Source organism: Numida meleagris, chromosome 4 (genome assembly GCF_002078875.1).
Source record: "Numida meleagris isolate 19003 breed g44 Domestic line chromosome 4, NumMel1.0, whole genome shotgun sequence".
Classification (NCBI taxonomy): Eukaryota; Metazoa; Chordata; class Aves; order Galliformes; family Numididae; genus Numida; species Numida meleagris.
This window is the reverse complement of record NC_034412.1, coordinates 6,039,660-6,051,363: the sequence shown is the minus strand read 5'-3', so window position 1 is coordinate 6,051,363 and position 11,704 is coordinate 6,039,660. Positions and strand designations below refer to the sequence as shown.

The 11,704-nt window shown below is 38.5% G+C and overlaps 1 protein-coding gene across 1 annotated transcript in view; it reads left to right on the top strand.

The window, feature by feature from the left end:
* Nucleotides 1,279–11,704, top strand: part of LOC110398167 — a 67,810-nt gene continuing 57,384 nt past the window's right edge. Inside the window, exon 1 of the mRNA XM_021395595.1 lies at nt 1,279–1,324. The gene's annotated coding sequence lies outside the window, so the exon portion shown is untranslated. The remainder of the gene's footprint in view (nt 1,325–11,704) is intronic.

Sequence of the window (11,704 nt, the reverse complement as noted above, 5' to 3'; positions counted from 1 at the left end):
ACTTATGATTATTTCTTGTCCTGGGATTGAGAAAGAACATCTCTTCTACACAAGACTATCCATTTTCATTCAAAAAGAAAAATGTTAGAAATTCAATTTTTTTTCCACGAGATGCGAGTCACCCAGTGCTCCCCATAGCTCTTCTGAAAGTAATGCTCTTGGCATAAACTGGCTGATCTGTCTAATGAGTATAAATTGTTCCTGCCTGAAATGAATTTTATTTCAAATTCAGTGTCTTTGAAAATTTATGGAGGAGTCTGTAGGGTTGTTTTTCTTCTGTAGAATGCACAAAAAGAGCCAATCCAGCACAATGTGCCCTTATAAGAATTGTTCATTATTTTAGTCTTATTCCAGCCTCATCTCGATGACCTAAAAAGTGGTACACTGTGACCTCTTCTGTGTTTTGCCCAACTGAGTACATTTGGGTGCTGATGGCTTAATAATCATGGGAAAGTAAAGGATAAAGAGCTGCAGTGAAAACAGTAGGCAGCCAGTAGCTGTGTTAGTAGTAGGTGAAATTTCAGTGGGAATTACAAGTGAGGCGATAAGAGCAGGATTTGCAATAAAGATCCACTATGCAGAGCAAGTAACTGAACTCACGCCTACATTTTTCAAGCTTGTTTCTGCGGTGCTTGGAATTCCTTAATGTTAATGCTGACCTTTTACTATGGGGGAAACACAAAGGGGAGGAGGATGTGTCTTGCTGTACTGTGAGGGCACAGCACTTTTCAAGTGTGATGGGAAGCTTTAGGAAGAGACTAATTAGTCTTTGCTGTAAAGTCTGTTTGTGTATTGGATTGCAGAATTAAACCATCACAAATTTTGGCACGTTCTTTTGCTTTTTTGTTAAAATTTAGAATGGAAATAACTGATTATAATAGGAACATGCAGATAAAAACTATTATAGGAGTTTTATGTTTCTTTCAGCTCTGGGAGGAGATAAGTAATATATAGATATAAAAGATGGATTCAAGTTACGAAAACATTGTTGGAGGAAAATGTGCATCTGAAGGAATAAAATCTAGATTTATTTTTGCTCCTTTTTGTCTTGTAGAAAAGCATAAGCTATCAGCGTACCTCATGTTGGCTGCTGCATGGAAACTTTTAGGTTAGGGCCTGAGCCAGTGATTGAGCACCTGGTAAAGGGGCACAGCCAGCCCTGTGAGCACAGGTGGAAGCAATTCACTGGTGTGATTGGAAGGGGGTGGAACCAGGTTCCACCTCTCCCTAACCTCATTTAAGGGCTGGCAGCTGAAAGGGAAGCACATCTAGTTGGAGATTGCCTCCTTTGGAATGTTTGGCAAGCCCTGATCTTCAGAACAGGGTAAGCAATTCCTTCTTTATTACCGGATTGTGGCTTCTGCCTTTCTCAGGTGATCTGAAACTGGTTTAAAGCTGCTATATTTGCTATGGCCTATCCATACAGTGGCTAATACAGAGCATTGTAGAGCACATTGTGTTGTGTCTTGTATAAAACATCATATAATGTTTGGAGAATATAACATTAGAATAGATGTAGATCATTTCCTGGGACATAGCCTGCTGGCTTGTGATAGTTCTGCTTCAGGCATTACTTGAGCTAATGGCAGGAGCAGCAACCTAGCGCCCACTGTGTCTGTCCTCCATTAAATTGTATAAACCTTGTTTTTTCCTAATCTGTTTATCTTTTTGATCTTCTAATTGTTAAATACTTGTTGAAAACTTAAAATTGAGAAGTAATTCTCATTTCCTTTTCCGTTATTAATTTCAGTGTTAGTGTTGCATTGTTTTCAATCCCCAGGATTTCTTTGCCTTGCTTGATTCCTCACTTGTTTTGTTTTCTGAAGGGCAAATACATATACATGCAATGTTCTTTTTCAGCTTTGAAGAAATTGCCTTTGGGTCAGTGACTAGATCCCCTTTCCTTTCTACCATCTTGTCCTTTGCATGCTATGCCTGACATATTTCTCTTCATCTGCTTTCTGTACCTCATTTTTTACAGTTGTTTTTTATTGCTGTCATCATTTCCCATTCACCGCTTTGGTCTTTCCATTTTTCTTTTTCATCCTGTTCGTTTTGACAACTTTTCTCTTGTCCTGCCATAATTCCACACTTAGTTTACTTCATGTTCGATAAAGGGGAATCAGGCCTGTTAAATCTTATTTGCCAATACATTGGCTCTAATTTGCTACGGAAGCAGTGACTGCTGCGGTTTCTCTCAGAACTTTCCTCTTTTATCCATCTCCTTGGCAATACTTTCAGCCCTACATGTTAAGGCTGGAGTTTGCACAAATGCCTCTTGAATGCGGTGGAAGCTTCTCACCCAGCTCTGTGATGAAGCCCCAGATAACTAATTTGATGAATTACCAGCTGTGTGCAAACCTGAAAAACTGGGGTTTGAGAAGTAGCCTTTCCCACCACTTGGCAGTGCAGGTTTACTTGAGATTTATTCAAATTCCAGCTCTCCAGTTCTATCTGTGATAAAACCACACACACACACAAAAAAAAAAAAAATACAGAAAAACAAATGAGATCCAGCAGGGGAGATTGGAAAGCAGGAAACGAGCAACTTAGAAAAGGACTTCTTGTGCCACATTCTGTTGAAAATTCAGTCCATTTAAATGGGATCACTTTGGATCTGCAGGCTGCAATGGGAATTCAGTTCCAAGGGCTATCTACCAGTAGCTAAAGCTTCTCATGGTTTGCACTTATTTCTAATGTAACTTAAAGCACATCCAGTGATTGCAGGAATATTTTATTTTTCTTTCTTAAGAGATAGAAAGCATTATAGGATGGAGCTCAAGCTCCCACTGTGGAAAAGAACAGCTTTGATTTGCTGGTAATGAGAGTAGAATGAAGCCTATTCCACCTAATGGGTGTGAAATTCGCTCATTTGATGTGACACTAGTGCATTTTCTAGAGAACATAAGAAAAAATCTAGTTGGGAGGACTATGGCGATAGTAGTGGTCAATACAAGATTCTTGGAACAAAGAAATTTGCATGGTATTTGAAAAGCGCTTCAGCACATGACAATACTAACTAAAGAACCTCTCAATTTGATCCTTGGCTTGAAACAAAACCATTAATTGGTTATAATGTGGTGTTGATAAAGAGGTTAGAAGACTGAGGAGAGATGAAGAATTTCCATTGGGATCATTGAGCATTTTACTTATGCTCTTATTTTTAATATAGTGAATATTTTTCTTTCAGTAGAGTGAACCTTTCTGGGTTCCCAAATTTTTGTTCTTATTTTTTCTTGGAAGTAGTCTCGTGAGTAGAAGGTTGTTTTAAATGATCTTCTCAAAGCAGTGACTTGTTTTCTATAAAGACTTCTCTTATCTTCCTCTTTCTGCCATCACAAAACAGTCTTGATCAATTTAAGAGTCACTTTAGTACTAAAATATATTACTAATGTAGGGAGAGACTTCTGGGTAGACCTCCTGTTTTTACTAGTGGTCTTGTGTGTCTTCCTAACCCACCTCAGCTGTGTTTTCTGTGCTGGAGGACAAAGGCCACACGCAGGTGCTCACCTGCAGCAGATGACCAACAGCTTCCTTCAGATGTGTAGCTTCAGGACCAAATGAACTGCAGAATAGGAAGGACCAGGAAAATCCTTCTCTTTTATGAACACTTCTGTGCTTCTCAAGTCTGATATGCTCTGCTGTCCTCCTAAATGCTGTAGTTTTTTAAAACAAGACGCAGCTGATTCAGTGATGCAGTTGTGTATGTGAGTGCAGAAAAACGATCTGCACTTGCAGAGAAGCTGTAAGTCATTAGGGTAAATGGGACTGGTCACCACTGGAACCCAACAAATCAGTCTGAAGAAAAAAGTGTGCAAGTGGATTCATATCCACATTGTTCTGTTGTGTTCTAATATTCAGTCATGACTCAAATGATTTCTGAACAGGTATTTCTACCTTTTGGGCAAATAAATATCCATTCCTCAACCTGTCAGACTTAGTTTTGAAATTACATAGTATTGTTGCTTTGCCTGGGAGTATGAGCAGCAGAAAATATTAAATTCTATTTAATTATGTGCATACATACATATTGCACATTTCACCCCAAACCCGAGCATGTATCAGCCATCAGAAAAGGCAGGAATATCAATTTACCACAGACAGCGCTGAGGCAAAAGTGCCTTTTAAATTCTGTGAGTCACTTGCTTTTGACTTTAAAGAGCCTGCTGTGGCCCTGCATGTCTTTGACCTCGGGTATCTTTTTTTATTGTGGCTTCATTTCCTCATTACAGAGGTGCTCTCAATTATTTTTGCTTTCTGAGTGCTGTTCAGTGCAGTGAGATTTCTGGGACCATACCTTGTGTGCTGCAATTGCCCGTCACCAGAAAGATGAAGAAACCTGAAAGAGTTTCCAAAGTTTCTTTAGATCAAGTGCAGCACATTCAGCTAATAAACCAATTATTCTGCATATATAAAACAATCCCCCCAAACTGCACTTATAAAGTTTTCTTAAGTAGAAAGGTCCTGGCTGTTTGGCTGCCTATGTGCTTCCATGCTAGCAAGCTAACGCACCAAGGACATGTTAACCATCCCTGGAGGTTTTCAAGAGAAGGGTAAATATCACACACCGAGTGAGGTGGTCATGGTGGGGATGGGTTGATCATTGGACTAGATGACCTTAGTGGTCTTTTGCAAACTTAATGATTCTGTGATTCTAAGGGCGTGTGGAGGGAAGGATGTTTTGGGGTATGGTGCTAAGGAAACCTGTGCTTGTGAGGAAACATGCTGGGAACAGCTGGCTTTGGACAGTTTGTCTCTTGGCTGCCAGTGCTACCAAAAGGAGAGCAGAAGCGCTAAGTAGCTGTTTTAATTTTTTTTAGAACTACGTATTGCTTTCTGTAAACATAGGAATAAAAATTCAGTTCTTCTTAGAGAAGCTTTCAAAGAGAATGAGGGGAAGTATCTCAGTTCTGAGTGGACTATGTGTGTCAGGGACATCAGGTGCCTGAGGAGAAGCTGTGTGTGCTTGCAGAAGGTTTTGCTCTTTTGGTGGCAGGACCTTTAGCTTGTAGGCTTGCTTCAGCTGTGAGAAATCTCTTCTGAGTTAACTCAGAATGAGGAGAGATGCTAGTTCTGACATAAAAATGCTTTAAGGATTAAATCTGATCTGCTTAGCTCAAGATTAAGCATTTGTCTTAGTCTTAATTTGTTGAGAATATTGCCCTCAGCTCTTGTATTTTTTTTCCATGCTGAGAGTGCTGCTTGCAATGCGTAAATGGGAAGAACACAGTTGAAGCTCAATGGCTTCGAACGCAGTTTTTCAAGCAGAGTAAGCGTAGATTAGAAACATAAAGGATCTACTGAAAATTCCGCAAGGTCTCCAGAGACCACTAATAGAAGATGTGCAAAACCCATGTCCTAAGGCAAAGTAACCTCAACCACACTGAGTCTCATAGCTCTTATCACTCATGTTATGGCTCATGCTTCACAGCTTAAGTCTTGGCCAGCATCATTGGGGTTGAAGTTATTCCAATAGAGTTAGGTAGGTAAGGTACAAAATGAACCATGGCTAAGGTGTGTGCAGCACTTGGATTCTTTCTATGTTGTAAAAACTGTATGGTTTTAAAGGCAGCATAACCTCAAATCACAGCAAAGACACTATTATTGTACATCTGTGAACAGGGTGTTTAATGTTTGACATGTTTATTAAAAAAACTGAACACAGCGCATTATCCATCTGCTATGATTACTATATAGGTAGGCAGTTGGGACTTTGAATGTGAAAATCTCTGGGCTTTTGTGCAGCCCATCGCTGCAGCCTCCAAAAACTTCCTCAGTAATGTATCTGCACAGTGAGGCTTCTACTGTACTTCAAGGTGTTGGCTCTTTCCTCCTTCCTAATTAAATGAAACCATTTGACATCTCGGCCTGACCTTGTTTGATAAAGTCTCTTGTGTCTGTCAAATTTGCTGTGTGCTTTGGAATATCAATTATCATGAAGAACTGTAGCTGGTGAGCTCATTTATGCAGGAAAAGTGTAGCTGGCTTTCAGGATTAGGAGTAGATTTGGGCTGATGACAATCTTGGCTGCTGGTTCAGCCAAGTCTTTTCCTATTGATGGTCTTTGGGATTCAACTCCTTTAATTTCTGGAAGCATTAAGTTTCAGAATAAAAGTCAGTTATCTTAGCCTGCCCAGTGTCATTCCCAAAGAATGTAGTAAAGAGCTAAATTCTGTCAGTTGCATCCATCTTCTTCCTGCTTTATTCTGCCATACCTAATGCTTTCTCTTGATTCTCTGCCTTTAGAATTTTATCATAGAGCACAGCACAGGAAATGTTTCAGCTCAAAGATATATATATTTTTTTCTGAATTCCTTTATTTTTACCCTGTTACTATGCAGTATACCCACTTGTTGAAATACCAGACCTACCACTGTACATTGTACAGCGCCTTTGTAATTGTCTTACTCCCACTGCATCCAACTAGTGTTAGGCAATATCAAAGATTCACATCAAAACATCCAAAATTCTCAGGTTTTAGGTAGATAAAACAGAAGTAAGAGGTAAAATCTGCAAGATGAATGAGATTACTTATTTAGTAGTCCAGAATGCAAAGACTATTCCTCAGACTATCATCCATCATTTCTATAGCCTCAGGCAATGAGGATGCTTCAAGCTTGCTTCTAATTTTACTGAGTGTATTCAGTTTCCTGTGTAGCTTAAGATCATTACTTGTTTCATTAATTCATTGTGACTGAAAAGTAAAAGTCATAAAAAATTCAAACTTTGTTTTCAGCTGCAGGGCTGCATCTCATAGCAGTTGAGCTGTCACTCAAATAATTTTGCTGGGCTTTTCTAGTCTTGTTCATATGCAACTGTGAAGAAAGAAGTCCGTGTTTTTCTCTTAACTTACACTGCAACTTTTCATTATTTTTCGAGTGCTGTTACATTTTCTTCGATTTTTCTGATGACTTGTTGACAAATACTTACCTTTATTACTTCCCTTTCCTATATTTAAATTCTTTAATAGGTTAAAGTGTCGAGAATGAAGTTAACTTACTGTATCTCCATGCTGAAGTCCTGTAGCAGCCTTACCTTCATAGTTTTCTTGGTTAAGCAATGGTAAATTAGATGCTTTGTTGCAAACCATTTTGCAGGAGGTATCCCAAGTATAGTCATCTCAGTGTTGAGAACCAAGTGGAGAATAGCGTGTGATTCGCTCTTAGGTTTTCACTTCAAATTTAAGCTGCAGCTCTTTATAACTTTATAATCAAATAATGAAGCACTTAATCTCTTTTATTTTTATTACACAAAACGAGTTCTGCATATAGACATGGTCAGGGCTTAATGACTTTCTCCCTTAGTTGTTACAGTTCTAGGCTTTTATTAAAGTACTTTCTCAAACTTAAGAGACCTTTCATAAAGCAGAAGCTTAATTGTTCAGAGATCGTTAATGAACTGTCTGTCTTCCTTCTGAAAATGCGGAAGGAAGTTCATGATGCTGCTGTAAAACATGAACAGAGTATGTATATGATGATTTACTGTGACTTACTCAAACGGGAAAAACAACGTATCCTTATAAGCAAACTAACATAAAGCATCTCCAGCTTTTGCAAGTGAGGTTTGAACTGAAATTTGTGTTGCAGTAGAATCATTTTAGGAAACGTGAAGAAATGAAACTTAAGTCTCATCTACTGAGCTGCCTAAATATTTACTTACTGTGCTTCAAAGTCTTTTTTTTCTTACGAATTATTACAGGATGCTTTTCAGTGTAATCTCCCAAGGGTCTTAAAAGTAAGAGTAAAGTCTTCCTCTCTTCGGGGAGTTGCAGAAAATGGACCATTTTTTCTGGGGTTTTCTAATAGAAATTAGGGCCTGTTTCTGTAAAAGTAGATGAAAATAGGAATTTGATGAAAATAGTTTGACAGTATTAAAGAGGGAGAAGCTGGGTTGGAAAATGTCCCTTCAGATATTCACCCAAATGCTCCAACTGCTGATTTTAACATAATCATATATAATGTGTTTCTCTTTGCACTATTTTTAAGAAGTCCATCTAATGCTCTTGATATCTTTTAGTAACGCTAATAATGCAATGATTTCCTAGTAGGATGAGTATCTCCCTGCAAATCTGCCTTTCTACTCCTTCAGGATGTGGAATGAAACAATTCTAGCTAATGTTATTGGCTCCAAAGAGAGGACTTAGATGAAATTTAAAATTTGTATGAACCTCATACATTTGAAAAGCTGTCTGGAATATTTGTGAAATAGTTTTCTGTGTCGTATATAAAATGATTTGGTGGCATAGCATGCAATAAAACCGGCTAGCTTCAGAAAATACCCACTTCTAATTGGTGTGTTCACAAATAATTTGCATCCCTTGTACTTTGAAAATCCTCATGCTGTGATGTATAAATTAGTGTATTTGTTTATGCATGCTTATTGTAAGTATAGGAATGTGATTGCATTTTGGAAGGCTGTGGCAGTTTGTGGTTTTTCATTTCACTGCCTGATGGTACAATCTTTGGAGATGATAAGACTCTGAGTTTAATTCTGCATTTCAGTAGCATTGCTTTGTTCATTAGATCATCTCTCCTTTCATCCAAGTCTCTAAAACTGATTTCAAATGAACCACTGTTATCTTATTTTACAGACAGGGAAGCTGAGGTGCTGTGAGGAGGTGGTGTGAGATCACTGGGTGGGTGGCAGAGTTAACATGCCACTCTCTTGTTAGCCATTACTCTCTTCCACTGGTTAGATGTACTCTTCTGTAACAACTCACCATGCTGACAGAAGAGAAGCAGTTACTAATGGAGTAGCATGATATCACAAAAAGCTAATGCCTTAGCTGAGGGAGGATGCATTCATAACTAAACTAATGGAAACGTTGCATAGGTGTCTTGCTATTAATACTCTTAGGTACAATTTAACTTCTCCTTGAGCAATGACAAATTTTTCAGCGTTTTACCAGCACTGTATAACCGCAGTCATTTTTAGACGCTACCTTTATTTGTCCAGAATTATTTACATTATCTCATACATGTATGTGCCTTGGGCCTGATTCTCCTGTCAGATTCACTTTTACTGCAGATAGTGGAATTATTTCCAAACTAGAATGGTATGAAAGGAGATCTAAGACTTCTATCTCTGTTTTTCTTAAAGTACAGCACATTAATGTCTCTATAACCCATGCCATTACATGAACTGAAGCAGTGAAGAAGAGACCATCTGACTGCTGGAAATAAGAAAGTTGTCTTTGATTATTATTTAAGTTCTGTGGCTGATGAGTTGTAAGTCCTACTCTAAGGAATATATCATCTGGAAATCATTCCACTGAATATTTTCTTTTATTAGCAAGGCACTGTAAAGGGGCTGAATCTTTACTCAAAATCCAACAGTGTGTTTCTGATTGCAACACATCAGATAGTAAGGTTCAGATGATGCTGCAATAAATAAGCTTGCTACCTTGAGCTAGGTAGTAATGAGTTACTGAAATCAACAGAATTTTAGTATATTTACTCTGTATTTTTAGTATTTTACAGTAAGTTATTTCCCCTCAAATGTTCACCCACCCTCTAGTTTGATTAAAACATGCAGAAATTATTGTATGAAGAATGCTGGTGTACTCTTCTACCAGCAACAAGAAAATTGTTTTTTGCATATGAAAGTATTACCCTTGTATGACATCTTTTATATTCCCATTTTCACATTATGTCCATACCAGACGCTTCATTCCTTCCCTTTTCCTGAATAGCAGTGGCAAGACACACTGGAATGGGAAAGCCACAATCCATTTCAGTGCCATGGGTAAAATAATTGTTAATATCTACTATGGGTTTTGCCAGTGTGCTATAGGAAAGAGAAGAAATAATATATTTGCAGAACAAACAAAATCTCCTTTTTAAATCATGTTTTGTATAGAGGTTGAGGTGCTATCAATCAGAACAAAACTGGACTTAAAAAGAATTCATCTTCAGAATTCTGCAGACTGTCTGCAATCTCTAGCAACAACCTCCTGTATTTCAGCACCTCCCTTATAGGCAGATTCTGAGGCTAAACATGTGTGACTGAGGTTATTAAAACTGTACAAACTGTACATTCACATCAATCTGACATTAAGTTGTCTGATGTTATGTACTCTTCGCACTGCTCTAGGTGTTCCCTTCTTGTTCTGAAGTTCTTTTCAGTATCATCTGTTCTACCTATTATTACTTGTACTTCCATCAGTAGTTGCAGTAAATGAGATCTCTCCAACTTAATTTTTGTGGAAGTAGTTTAAACTAGTCTTTAACTGTTTGTGAGCATCTCTTGTATTTCTGCTCATATCAAATCCCCAAGTAAAAACCCACGTAGAGGAAACAATGGTTTCCTGTGTTGCGTTTACCAGCTACGTGAGAAAGATGTGAAAAAGCTTTCAAATTTGCTGTGCTGACAGTTGCTTGCAGTGGAGGTCAGAGCCTTCCAGTGATCTGCCAGCCTCCAATAGCTGTTCAAAGTGCTGCAAAGAATGCCAGCTGAGTGTCCATTTAACAGTAAATGCTAGTCTTACTCTTGCTCCACTGAACTAAAAAAAAAAAAAAAATACACTTTAATGGAATAGGGACAGGCTATGACCTCAATATCCAAATCAAAATTGATCTTTCAGAGATTTTTTTTGCAGTCTGTTGTATTAGATCATATCTATATATATCCCTTAATAAATTCACTGTCCTAGTGTATAATCCAGCTTTGACTGAAGAGCTGAATAAGAACAGGAACTTGGTTTGCTTTAAGGTTCTGGTGGTTTGAAATATCTCTCGTGTGTGTGCTTCCACAGCATGTTTCTGTAGTAAGAAAATCCAAGTGCATTAGTCCTTTCATGTATTTGCCCCTCTGGTCTGCATTATTTCATGCTGTAAGGCATAGCGTGACACATCCCAGTGCAGTATAGCAGCATAAAGCAATCACATCCTGCACTTCAGGCCAGGAAGTCCTCTGGGTATTTATAGCAGATGTTAACCCCTACCTGCTGGCCTCTTCACCCGGGAGCTGCATGAAATCTGATTTGCTCTCTGGAGCTCTTGAATGCGGACTGAGGGAGCTGGCTCTCCAGACAAAGGGCTAGGACAAAAGGAGTGATGCTCAGAGTGCAGATCTTCACTGCGGATGTCATTGTCTTGTATTTCCGAACTGCATTCAGATGTGGAAAGGCAGAAAGAGATACCAGGCATCGGAGTGAGAAGAATGCAGAAGATTAGCTGTCGGAAGCCTTTTGGGCTGTCTTTAAGGCCTTTGACGCAGCTTTGGCTTTGGCCTTTAAATCTTAATTGTGGTGAGGTGCTAAGTCTAGGTGATAAGTCATAGTTTAAAAAAATATATGCTTTGTCATCACTTGTATGACAGCCTAGTCCAAAATACAGCAATGTTTCACTTTATTCTAATGATAAATGCTGACTTTATCCAGCCCTATAATTAGAAAATTTCCTTTAGACTTAACAGAAAGCTAGTGACCTTTAGTTTTATATTCCAAATGTATGTAATGGACTGCCTCTGTTTCTGTGTGGTTTCTCTGTATGCAAATAATTACATTCAGTGCCTCTTTCATTGCATTTAGTATCTTATGACTGATAACCCTTACATACATTAAATGGCATTTCTTGCTATCATTACGTAAATTGCCTCAACGCTTCTTTGTGCTACCGCTTCTTTTTGACTGCTTTCTTATTAAGCACTGCTGAGAGCAATCCCTCAAGGAGCAACTGTTCTATGTGCCCCGGCAGTGGCTGGA